This window comes from Carassius carassius, chromosome 23 (genome assembly GCF_963082965.1).
Source record: "Carassius carassius chromosome 23, fCarCar2.1, whole genome shotgun sequence".
Lineage (NCBI taxonomy): Eukaryota > Metazoa > Chordata > Actinopteri > Cypriniformes > Cyprinidae > Carassius > Carassius carassius.
Window position 1 is genome coordinate 14,803,009 of NC_081777.1, and position 10,342 is coordinate 14,813,350.

Below are 10,342 nucleotides of genomic sequence, written 5' to 3' on the forward strand. Positions count from 1 at the left end.
GAGCTTAACATTCCAGGCTTAGAATTTGATCAAATGAGAAGAGAGGAATTCTGTTCCCTCTCCCGCATGAAAACAAAGGGCATATTTGATATCTCTCACTCGTTCCACAGTTTCCAAGGTCTCTCTGTGTAACCGCCAGTGTACTGAGTCTGGGTTCAGAGTCTGCTGGTCTCATTCCCAATGCACCTTTACAATTCAAAACTGTCTGTCCAATAAGAGTCCAGCATCTCTGCCATAGTGCAAGGGGCATTTGCACAATAAAGACTGAAAGGAGGGGGCAGGCACCAGTCATTTCCTCCCCCTTCTGCACATTAAGAGTAGATAGACTACTGCCATTGAAAACTGATGCGAAAACAAAACCCCTACCAGAGGACCCGCACTCTCACTGAGCACACCACTGGGAGGCCCATTAAATGTTAGTTAAACCTCTTTTTAGAGTCTACCAAGTCTGAGATAACATATTCTCTCCAAGTTGTGATTTATTTGTTCTTTTACAGAAAATTAAACCCACCAGGTATAATTTTGAGACAATAAACAAGAATGACTTATGTTGAGATGCCAGATTTTTGTAGTTGGTACATGCAACACTGACATATTCACTTTCACAAAAACATTGTTGACATTTCAAATGTTTCTTTAGTCACCGTCAATGAAACAAGTACAATTCAGCTGTACAACTGTCTTCTGATAATATTTCTGAATATTATTTGTCTTTTGAACCTTTATCTTCATCTTTTAGATAAGTTTTCTTCCATTCCAGCACCTTTTTCCTTCTTCTAGCCAAAGTTCTACGGCCTTTGGGACCCTGAGAAGGTGGCACCCCCGATGCACTTTGTCTTCTGACTGTGATGTTTCTATAGTAATGGGGATCCCTCCTTCTCATTCTATCCATAGGGGCATCGGTAGACCCCCACTGCCATGTCATCGTGACAAAGCACTCCCCCGAGAGGTCTGTGGGATGTGGATTTATGGGAGGAGGGAAGAATACAAAGGCTTTCCAGTTGTCAGGAATATGAAGGTGAGCATAAAAACACATGGAAATTTCAATCAGTTGAATTTTAATTGCTGCTAACCTCATCCATGGCAATCAGATCTGAGATCAGAAATATAGCGCATTTAGAATAAATAGTTCAAACAATAAATAGTTCATTTTATAGAAACTGCATATAGAAATACAAAGTCCAATTTAAAAATAATAGTAATAATAGGGAAAGTACCAAGTAGAATTGTCACTGTAATTAATACTCTAAGACTTTTCTAGGCTTAGAAACAACACATTTGAAATCCCCTGATATTTCAAGCTTTCCATGATGATGTTCTGTGTTAAATTGTATGATATTAGATCTAAAGTGGTGGTTCTCAACCACGGGCCAGGACTCACTAGGGGGCCTCAAAACTCAAAATCATTAATAATAATTAAAGCATTAAATACAAGCCAAACAAATCAAGATATTTCTTATTTCAACTCCATTCAACTGGATCCCAACTTTTTTTTTGTCTTTTAACAGCCCAGGCTTACTAAAAAACAAGATAGATAGATAGATAGATAGATAGATAGATAGATAGATAGATAGATAGATAGATAGATAGATAGATAGATAGATAGATAGATAGATAGATAGATAGATAGATAGATATAGATTAGATAGATAGATAGATTGATATGTTTAGATATCTTTATATGGTATGCCTAGCTTGAAAATAATAAGGAAAAATGTTTGAGTACAAGTAAGTAAATAAACAAGTATGCATGTAAATAAATACAAATAAAAATCCTTATCCAATGAATCACAAACAGCTGATCAGCGATCAGTCGGAGCCACACCGCCTCAGCTGTTGACCAATCCAGTCCTGCCCTTCTGCGGTCAGCTCCACTCCAGCCAGACGCACATCCAGAAGGGTCACGGGCTGACCTGCAGAAGCCAGAGTGAGTTCTCATCTCTAGCCAACAACCCTTTTAAACGCTAGATCAACGGGACTCTATTTCAAAGGGCTTTTACGATGGCAAAACAGTTAACGGAGCCAGTTTAAAGCAGAGAGACATCTGAAGGATTTAAAGAAAGGATCATTTTCTGTGGTCTGGGAGGACCATTATGTAAACGAGACCAATAAGGTCATGCTATCCTGAAGAGTGTTAGTCTCTGTGGTGTACTGGAGAAAGCTAGACACATCCATATGGTACAAGCACCAAGAGGTCAAGCTTAATAAGAGGCCATCTGTGAATCACAGTGACATTAACAGATATAATCGTCTTGGCTATTCTTCAGGGAGTTGATATGTGACTGGAATCGCACATTTAGATCACATCAAAACTCATTTTTAAGGCATGGCGGGTCTATAATAGAATTATTTTGACTGTCTCTTTCCACTAACTGATTTACAGCGATCCATTTAAAAATATTAAAACACCATCTTGTAGATGTGCAAATGTTAACAACTCGGTGGCTATTTGATATAGTTCTTAAACAATGTGAGGTTTCGCTGGGTATGGAGTGTAATCATAGAATGACAAGAGAGAGAAATCCTATGTGCTTCGTTGACTTAAAGGGTAGTTCACCCAAAAATGAAAATTTGATGTTTATCTGCTTACCCCCAGGGCATCCGAGATGTAGGTGACTTTGTTTCTTCAGTAGAACACAAACAAAGATTTTTAACTCAAACCGTTGCAGAGATGCACAATTATGAAAACCGATAAAATTGCTGTCTAAGAGAAGAGTCATAATTGAGAGCAGCTGTTGAGATGAAAACTGTGGTCCCTGAGACAGCTGTGAAATAAATGTGCAGGCCTACTGAAAGAACATTTAATTAAAGTGTTAGGGGGTCTTCCTGAAGGACTTCAAAAGGGGGTCAAGTTGTTCCTTACGTTTAATAAGCAAGCGACTGAGCAAAGGGACATTAATTGGAATGTGTTCCACTTCAAGCCCTTTTTTTGGTAATATTTCTTAGTCTTCTTCTGATACTGAAGTTTCCCTCAATGAAACGTGCTGGAATATCAGCTGCAGAGCCAAATTTTGAAATCTAAAAAACAAAGACAGGAAAATATGATTAAGACGAAAAAATTAAAACATTAACATAGTTCCAGGGCAGTGGAGTTTTTTCGGAGGCCAAGATGGCGTCTGTGTAGCTAAACCGTTTCTGTCTCGCATAAACTTTTGTGCAAAACTTAATCTTTTTTTTTCCTTCCTTGATTTTTTGCGTTAATTCTACAAGTGACTTTATGTTTTGAATGACTCTACAACGTTTTTAAACTGGAATTGAGAATATTTGCCTTTTGGGACTGTTAGAATTGAACGTCTGTCGCGGCTTGCAGAGTGCGTTGATTGAAACTCGCGCTGCCGAAACATAACCTGAGACAAATGGAAGGAATGGCGGAGAGTGTGAAGCGTGTGCATGGTTATGCTAAACCCACTCCCGACGTCGAAGAGGATTTAAACATGGATTGTTTATCTTCAGACACCCCGATCAACAGCCCTCTTCCGAAGATACGACGGCAGGTATCCGAGCCCTTAAATACGGATATACTAAATGATATACTGAAGGCGATTGAGAGGCTGGGAAAAAAGCAAGATGATTTCATGGAGAAGTTACTGGACATTGAAAGGTCTGTTGCATCCAATTCGAACCTGATATCTCAACTCGCCACCAAAGTTGATTCAGTGACCGTCAAAACGGAGAGGGCTGTAACTAAAACTAACGAACTAGGTGTTCAAGTAGCGGCCGTGATCAATGAAAACAACCAACTGTGGGAAAAAGTTGACGAACTGGAGGCATATAAAAGAAGGTGGAATTTGAAAATGTCTGGTATTCCGGAGGAGACGGGAGAAAACGTGAAAATGATCGCAATGGATATTTTTTCTCAAATCTCGCCGGGATTGAGAGACGTTCTTCAGACTTCCATTGATGTTGCACACAGAATCGGGCCGAAAGCGGGAGGCGCGAGCCCACGGCGGATTATTGTGCAGTTTTTGTCACGCACTCATCGGGATCGCATATGGATGGACGCGAAAAACTCTGAAGTCCTCAAACAGAAAGGCATCAAAATAACAGAAGATCTGACACAACGGGCGAGGGACGCACGGAATAAACTGTGGCCGCTGGTAAGTCAAGCCAGGAAAGATGGAAAACGAGCTGGATTCAAGGGTTCGGCTGCCATTATTGATGGAAAGAAGATTACAGCGGATAATATGTGAATCATATTAACGCCTCTATCCTTTTTTGGCCAAAAAAGTGACATTGAATCTTAGTTACAAGTATGACTTTAAAGTAAACTCTTGCTAAGATGGTGTCCTTTTTTTTTTTTTTTTTTTTTTTTCTCATAGCATTTCTTTTTGAATGTTGGCCTGATTAGTTTTATAGGTTTGGATATTCTCTAATCCATTGATGCTTGATATGGAAGGTTAAAGAGATAAGTTTTGCACTTTGTTCCTTCTCGCATAGTTAACTTTTTTGCCCTCTAGGGCAGATTGTTCTCTTTTTTTGTGTGTGTTTGTTTTCTGTACAAATGTCATTTAACTTTTCTTGTTTCTCTCTTAATGTTCGGGGGATTCGCGATCTTACTAAACGAAAAGCTTTATTTTTATTTTGTAATTCTAAAAGAAGAGATGTTTATTTTCTACAAGAAACTCATTCTAGTGTTAATGATGAGTCTTTTTGGTCAGCACAGTGGGGAGGTAAAACTTTATTTTCACATGGGTCTACTCATTCAGGGGGAGTTGTAATTTTATTTAACCATAATTTTAGTGGTAAAATTCTTGAGTCACACTTCTCTTTAGAGGGCAGATGGATAATAGCTGTTGTTCAGTCTGGAGAAGCTGTTATTATTTTATGTAATGTATATGGCTTTAACAGTTCTAACTTAAATCATATTCTTTTTCAATCTTTATCTACAAAATTACTTGCTTTAAATTTGAAATTTCCTTCAGCAGCATTCATTGTGGGAGGGGATTTTAATGAAGCCCCTGATCTGCATTTAGATAGATTCCCTCCAAGACTTAATGTTAATCACCTTAATTTAGTTATAAGTGATTTTTGTAGCAGCCTTTCCTTGTTGGATGCTTACAGACACGTCCATGGAAACAGTATCTCGTCGTTTACATGGTTTAAAGCAGACATGTCTCAAAAATCTAGAATAGACCTTTGGCTTATATCTGACCGGCTAGTTTCTTTTAATAGCTCTTGTACTATTTCTCCTGCCCCTCTAACTGACCATGCCTGTATCGATCTTGAAATATCTGAGCTTCGTAACAGTTCTCAGAGACGACCAGGATACTGGAAGATGAATACTTCGTTTTTGCAACTTCCTACATATTGTTCAGGTATTAAAAATATTATTGAAAAATGTAAAGTTAATTCAGATTCTGCTATTGCAAAGTGGGAATTTTTTAAATATGAGTCCCGAAAATTCTCTATAAAGTTTGGTAAACAACTTTCTAAGGCAAAGGAGTCAAGAAGCTCTGCGATCATAAAAGAAATTAATAATATTTTATGTATGCCATCTCCCAGTGAACAAGACAAGGAGAAGTTGTATTTATTGAAGGAAGACCTTGATGTTCTTTATGCAGAAAAGGCCAAAGGTGCATTCATCAGATCAAGGGCAAAATGGCTTGAATTTGGAGAAAAGAATTCTACATATTTTTTTAATTTAGAAAAAAGAAGAGGTGAATTAAAAAGGATTACAACCCTTAATATTAATGGTAATCTCACTTCTGAGGAAGGCAAGATTTCAAAATTTGTATCTGACTTTTATCAACGACTGTATACTTCTTCCTTTCATTCTGAATTTTCTAATACATTTTTCTTGAATGTGGATCCTTTTATTCCAGCTATAAGTGAAGATAGTCATGCTGTTTGTGAGGGAGAAATAACTATGGAAGAACTGGACATTCTAATTACAAAGACCCCATTTAATAAGAGTCCGGGCCCTGATGGGTTACCGTTTGAATTTTATCGATCATTTTGGAGTGATATAAAAGATTTAATCTTAGACTTTTTCAAAGAATGTTTAGATCGAGGGGAATTATCTGCATCGATGAAGCAAGGTCTTATTACGTTAATTCCTAAACCAAATAAAGACAAAAATTTTTTAGATAATTGGCGCCCTATAACATTGCTTAATTCTGATTACAAAATATTAGCTGCAGTATATGCTAGGAGACTAAAACCCTGCTTAGAAGAAGTTATCTCTCTCACACAATCTGGCTTCATGAAAGGTCGACACATTTCAAATAATATTCGTCTTGTTTTGGATCTTTTAGATTACTCTGAGTTGGTTAATGATGATGCACTAATCTTGTTCTTAGATTTCTACAAGGCATTTGATACAGTAGAGCATGCCTTTATGTATGATGCCTTAAGACGATTTGGCTTTGGTCCAAAATTTGTGAAAACTGTACAGACTCTGTATAAAGACATCAATAGTAATGTATCCTTGTCTAGTGGGACTTCACCACGGTTTGTCATTGAGAGAGGCATCAGGCAAGGCTGCCCTATTTCTCCTTTTTTGTTTCTGTTGGTTGCAGAGCTTCTTAATCTTTATGTAGTGAATTGTTCGAAAATTGAAGGCATCCAAATAGCAGACCGCACTATTTTAACCAGTCAACTGGCAGATGATACATGCATCTTCCTGAAGGATAAAAGTCAAGTCCCCATTATATTAGAGGCTTTAAAACTTTTTTCACATGCCTCTGGCCTTTCTGTTAATCAGAATAAATCTGAGATTATGACAATTCACCCTTCTGCTATCCCAGACATATGTGGAATTAAGGTAAAAGAAAAGGTTAGGTACCTTGGCATTATAATCAATAAATGTCCACATGAAAGACTTGAAAATAATTTTTCTACGTGTTTACATAAAGCAAAGATGGTTTTTAATTGCTGGTCTCAGAGAAACCTGTCTATCCATGGACGTGTTCTGCTTTCCAAGGCTGAGGGAATTTCGAGGCTGGTATACCCGGCTCTCTCATTGTACGTAAATTCTAAAATGTGCTCCGATATTGATAGGGCCATATTTAAATTCATTTGGAAAAATAAGACTGAATATATAAAAAGAAAAACGATTATCAGAACTCTTTCAGAGGGTGGGCTTAATGTTCTTGATTTCAGTACTCTTAATACCATTTTTAAAATCAATTGGTTGAAACATTGCTTGGCCCATAATGATTCTATATGGTTTTATATCCCCAATTTGTTTTTTGAAAAGTGTGGTGGGTTAAACTTTTTATTATCATGTGACTTCAAATGTAGTAAACTTCCCATCAAATTATCTAATTTTCACAAGCAATCACTAGATGCATGGAAAATAGCCTTTAAACACAATTTCTCCCCTCACAAGTGTATAATATGGAATAACCAACATATATTATCTAAAAGGAAAAGTATATATAAAAAAGAATGGTTTGATAAAGGAATTATTTTTATTTCTGACTTACTAAATTGTAATGGTGAGATATATACTTATCAACAATTTCTTGCTCTCTCAGGGGTTGAATCTACATGCAGAGATTACAATGTGGTTGTTAAAAACATCTCCATTAAATTGCTTCAGCTTGTGAAAGCGCATCTCAGCTACAACCCAGTGTTACGGCAAACCCCTAAACTTGTTATTGGGGGTGTTCATATTTTGGATATGAAGTGTAATAACTCTTACATCAGAAAGTGTCTTAATCAAGATATCAGCTGTTACCCTAAAACAATTCTGAAATGGAAACAACTTTTTTCTTCTATACCTTCAATTGAGATAATCTGGTCAGCAAGTAATGCATTTTTACTGCCAAATAAGGTTAAGGAAACTCATTTTAAAATATTACACAGGTATTATCCGTGTAATGTATTTCTTAGTAAATTTATAAAAGACTTCTCGCCACAATGTTGTTTTTGTAATCTTGAATCTGAAACGCTTATACACTTATTTTATAAATGTAAACACTCTGAAGACTTTTGGAAGCAGGTATCTATGATGATTTTTGATACATTCTACAAAATAATCAGAATAGATGAGGCTATGATCTTCTTCTTGGACTGTAATACTGGTTCAAATATAATTGATAACACATTAAAGTTAATAATTCTTCTTGGGAAGTTTCATATACATAAAGCTAAAGTAATGTCTATAACACCCTCCTTTAATTTTTTTTGTAAAGATCTTAAAATATTCCATGACTCATTGAATTCAATCACTAGAAATAAGAAATGCATAAAAACATCTCTTTTGTTGAAAAAAATTATTTGTAGAATTTAACTCTTATTCTTTCTAATGTAAGATCTGTTATACGTTTTCCCCAATGTATGTTTGTCTTATGTTTGATGTAAATTGTCATTGTTACTTTCAAAATTGAATAAAAAAAAAAAAAAAAAAAAAAAAAAAAAAAAGTTCCAGGGCAGTGGGAACCTCTGCTGGTGAATGCCATAACTACATCGTCATGCAATGTCACAATTACCTGACAGATACCAATACATCAGTTTCCATGAGACAAAAAACTAGTGTCTGTGAGAGCCCTATGCTCTGCAAACAGCAAGAAAAATACTGTAATATACCGCGGCTGGCGTGTGCAGTGTTGCCAACTAATTTTCAGGGGAAGTTGCTAAAGGCAGGACAAATTTATTGCTAAAAAAATATGATTATGAATATGATTTGAAATGTTAATTTGAATTTGTTGGTAAAACTAAAATATAAATATAATAGTATTAACATATAAATATATATATTTAAATACAACTAGTGCTGTCAAACGATTAGTCGCATCCAAAATAAAAGTGTTTGTTTACATAATATGTGTGTACTGTGTATATTTATTATGTCTATATAAATATACACACATTCATCTATTTAAGAAATATATATATATATGGGTATATACACATAGGCTACATAATACAAAATGTTTCTGTTTGGAGCTTTTATCACCACCCATTCACTTCAGTAATAATTCAAATCGACTTACTGAACAGGTGGTAATAATAGCTCTAACACTTTCCTCAAACTTACAGAGAAATAAAAGCATGTCATCATCAAGCGTGTGTGTTGCATTTACCAGTCTAATGCTCCTCGCTATGATGAGAAGACCCACGAGATCAAGACATGTGCTGATGTTCTGTTGGGGAGCATATTAAAATATGCAAATATCAACATAGCAAAATATAACATATATTGTGTCTTACATGGGCAGTTGGCATATAATTCGTAGTTCACAAACTCATATCTCAATACAGGGAGCTGTCATTTTTCTACATTATTAAAATTAAATCAAAAATTGACACGCATTGTGCAAAACTGTTACTTAACCGGACGATTGTTAAGTTATCGTCAGCAAACTGTGATATATGTACAATGATTTTATTAGAGCTTGTTCTTCTCGTTCACATCTGAAGGACCCGAGCCTGCAGTCGGCATGTTTACAGAGAAAGAACTACAAAATGAAGCCACGCCCACTGTTTAAGGATAGCGACTTAGGACAAAAGTGAAACGCGTTTTCAGTATTACATGTACAAACTGTATAAGGGAAATCCTTAACAAAAATGGATCAGATTTCCTTTCATTTATTTGTATACAAGTTATGCATTTTTTTTTTTTACGTAGAGATTGGGAATGTTGATAAAAACGTTCCTTGGAACAGTTTACAAGTATTTACAAAGATCAAAGTCACACTGCAGCTTTACCCTCTCCTCAAACTTCTCTCCCCATTACATGACACAAATTAAGGTGAACGCTTAATGAAGAGTACAAATATAAAGAAATTTGCATGAGGGAAATTTTACAGTGGGTCACATATTTAGCAATGCAGTACAGTATTTTACAGGGATCGTTGACAAAAAAGAAAATTCTGGCATTCAGTCCATGTTCTGTCAAACTCATTTGGCTTTTTTTCACCCCATGGAACACAAAAGAAAATTTGTCAGTATGATAGCCTCAATCATCATTCACTTTCACAAAAAGATGATGTAAAAGTAAATACAAATGGAAACGGAGGCTGTCCATCCTTAAAGCAATAAATCAAGCAAAAATGAAAATTCTGTCTTCATTTACTGAACCTTAAGATATATCAAAACTGTACGAGTTTCTTTTTTCTGTTGAACACAAAAAAATATATTTTGAAGAATGTTAAGAAACAAACAGTTAACTAGACTTCCACAGTACGGGGAGAAAAACGGTTACCAACATTATTTAAATTGCGCCTAATGTCTCCTCTTTTGTGTTTATTAAAGAAAGTCATACAGTTTTGAAGAATGGAGAGGAGTAATAAATGACAGTTTTGGGTGAACAATCTCCTTAAATATTCCCTAGTCAACAACTTTTACTAAAAGTGCTGGTGATTGTATATATATATATCCCAGTCAATGTTTCAAC

General features: G+C 35.8%; 1 long non-coding RNA gene across 1 annotated transcript; it reads right to left on the bottom strand.

Annotated features, from left to right (window-relative positions):
• Nucleotides 1–1,833: 1,833 nt before the first annotated feature.
• Nucleotides 1,834–10,276, bottom strand: LOC132101914 (uncharacterized). The gene is made up of 3 exons (XR_009423235.1): nucleotides 9,030–10,276; nucleotides 2,864–3,018; nucleotides 1,834–1,913 (listed from the first exon to the last, which is right to left on the bottom strand). It is a non-coding gene; the product is annotated as an uncharacterized LOC132101914 (long non-coding RNA).
• Between the last annotated feature and the right edge of the window lie 66 nt (nucleotides 10,277–10,342).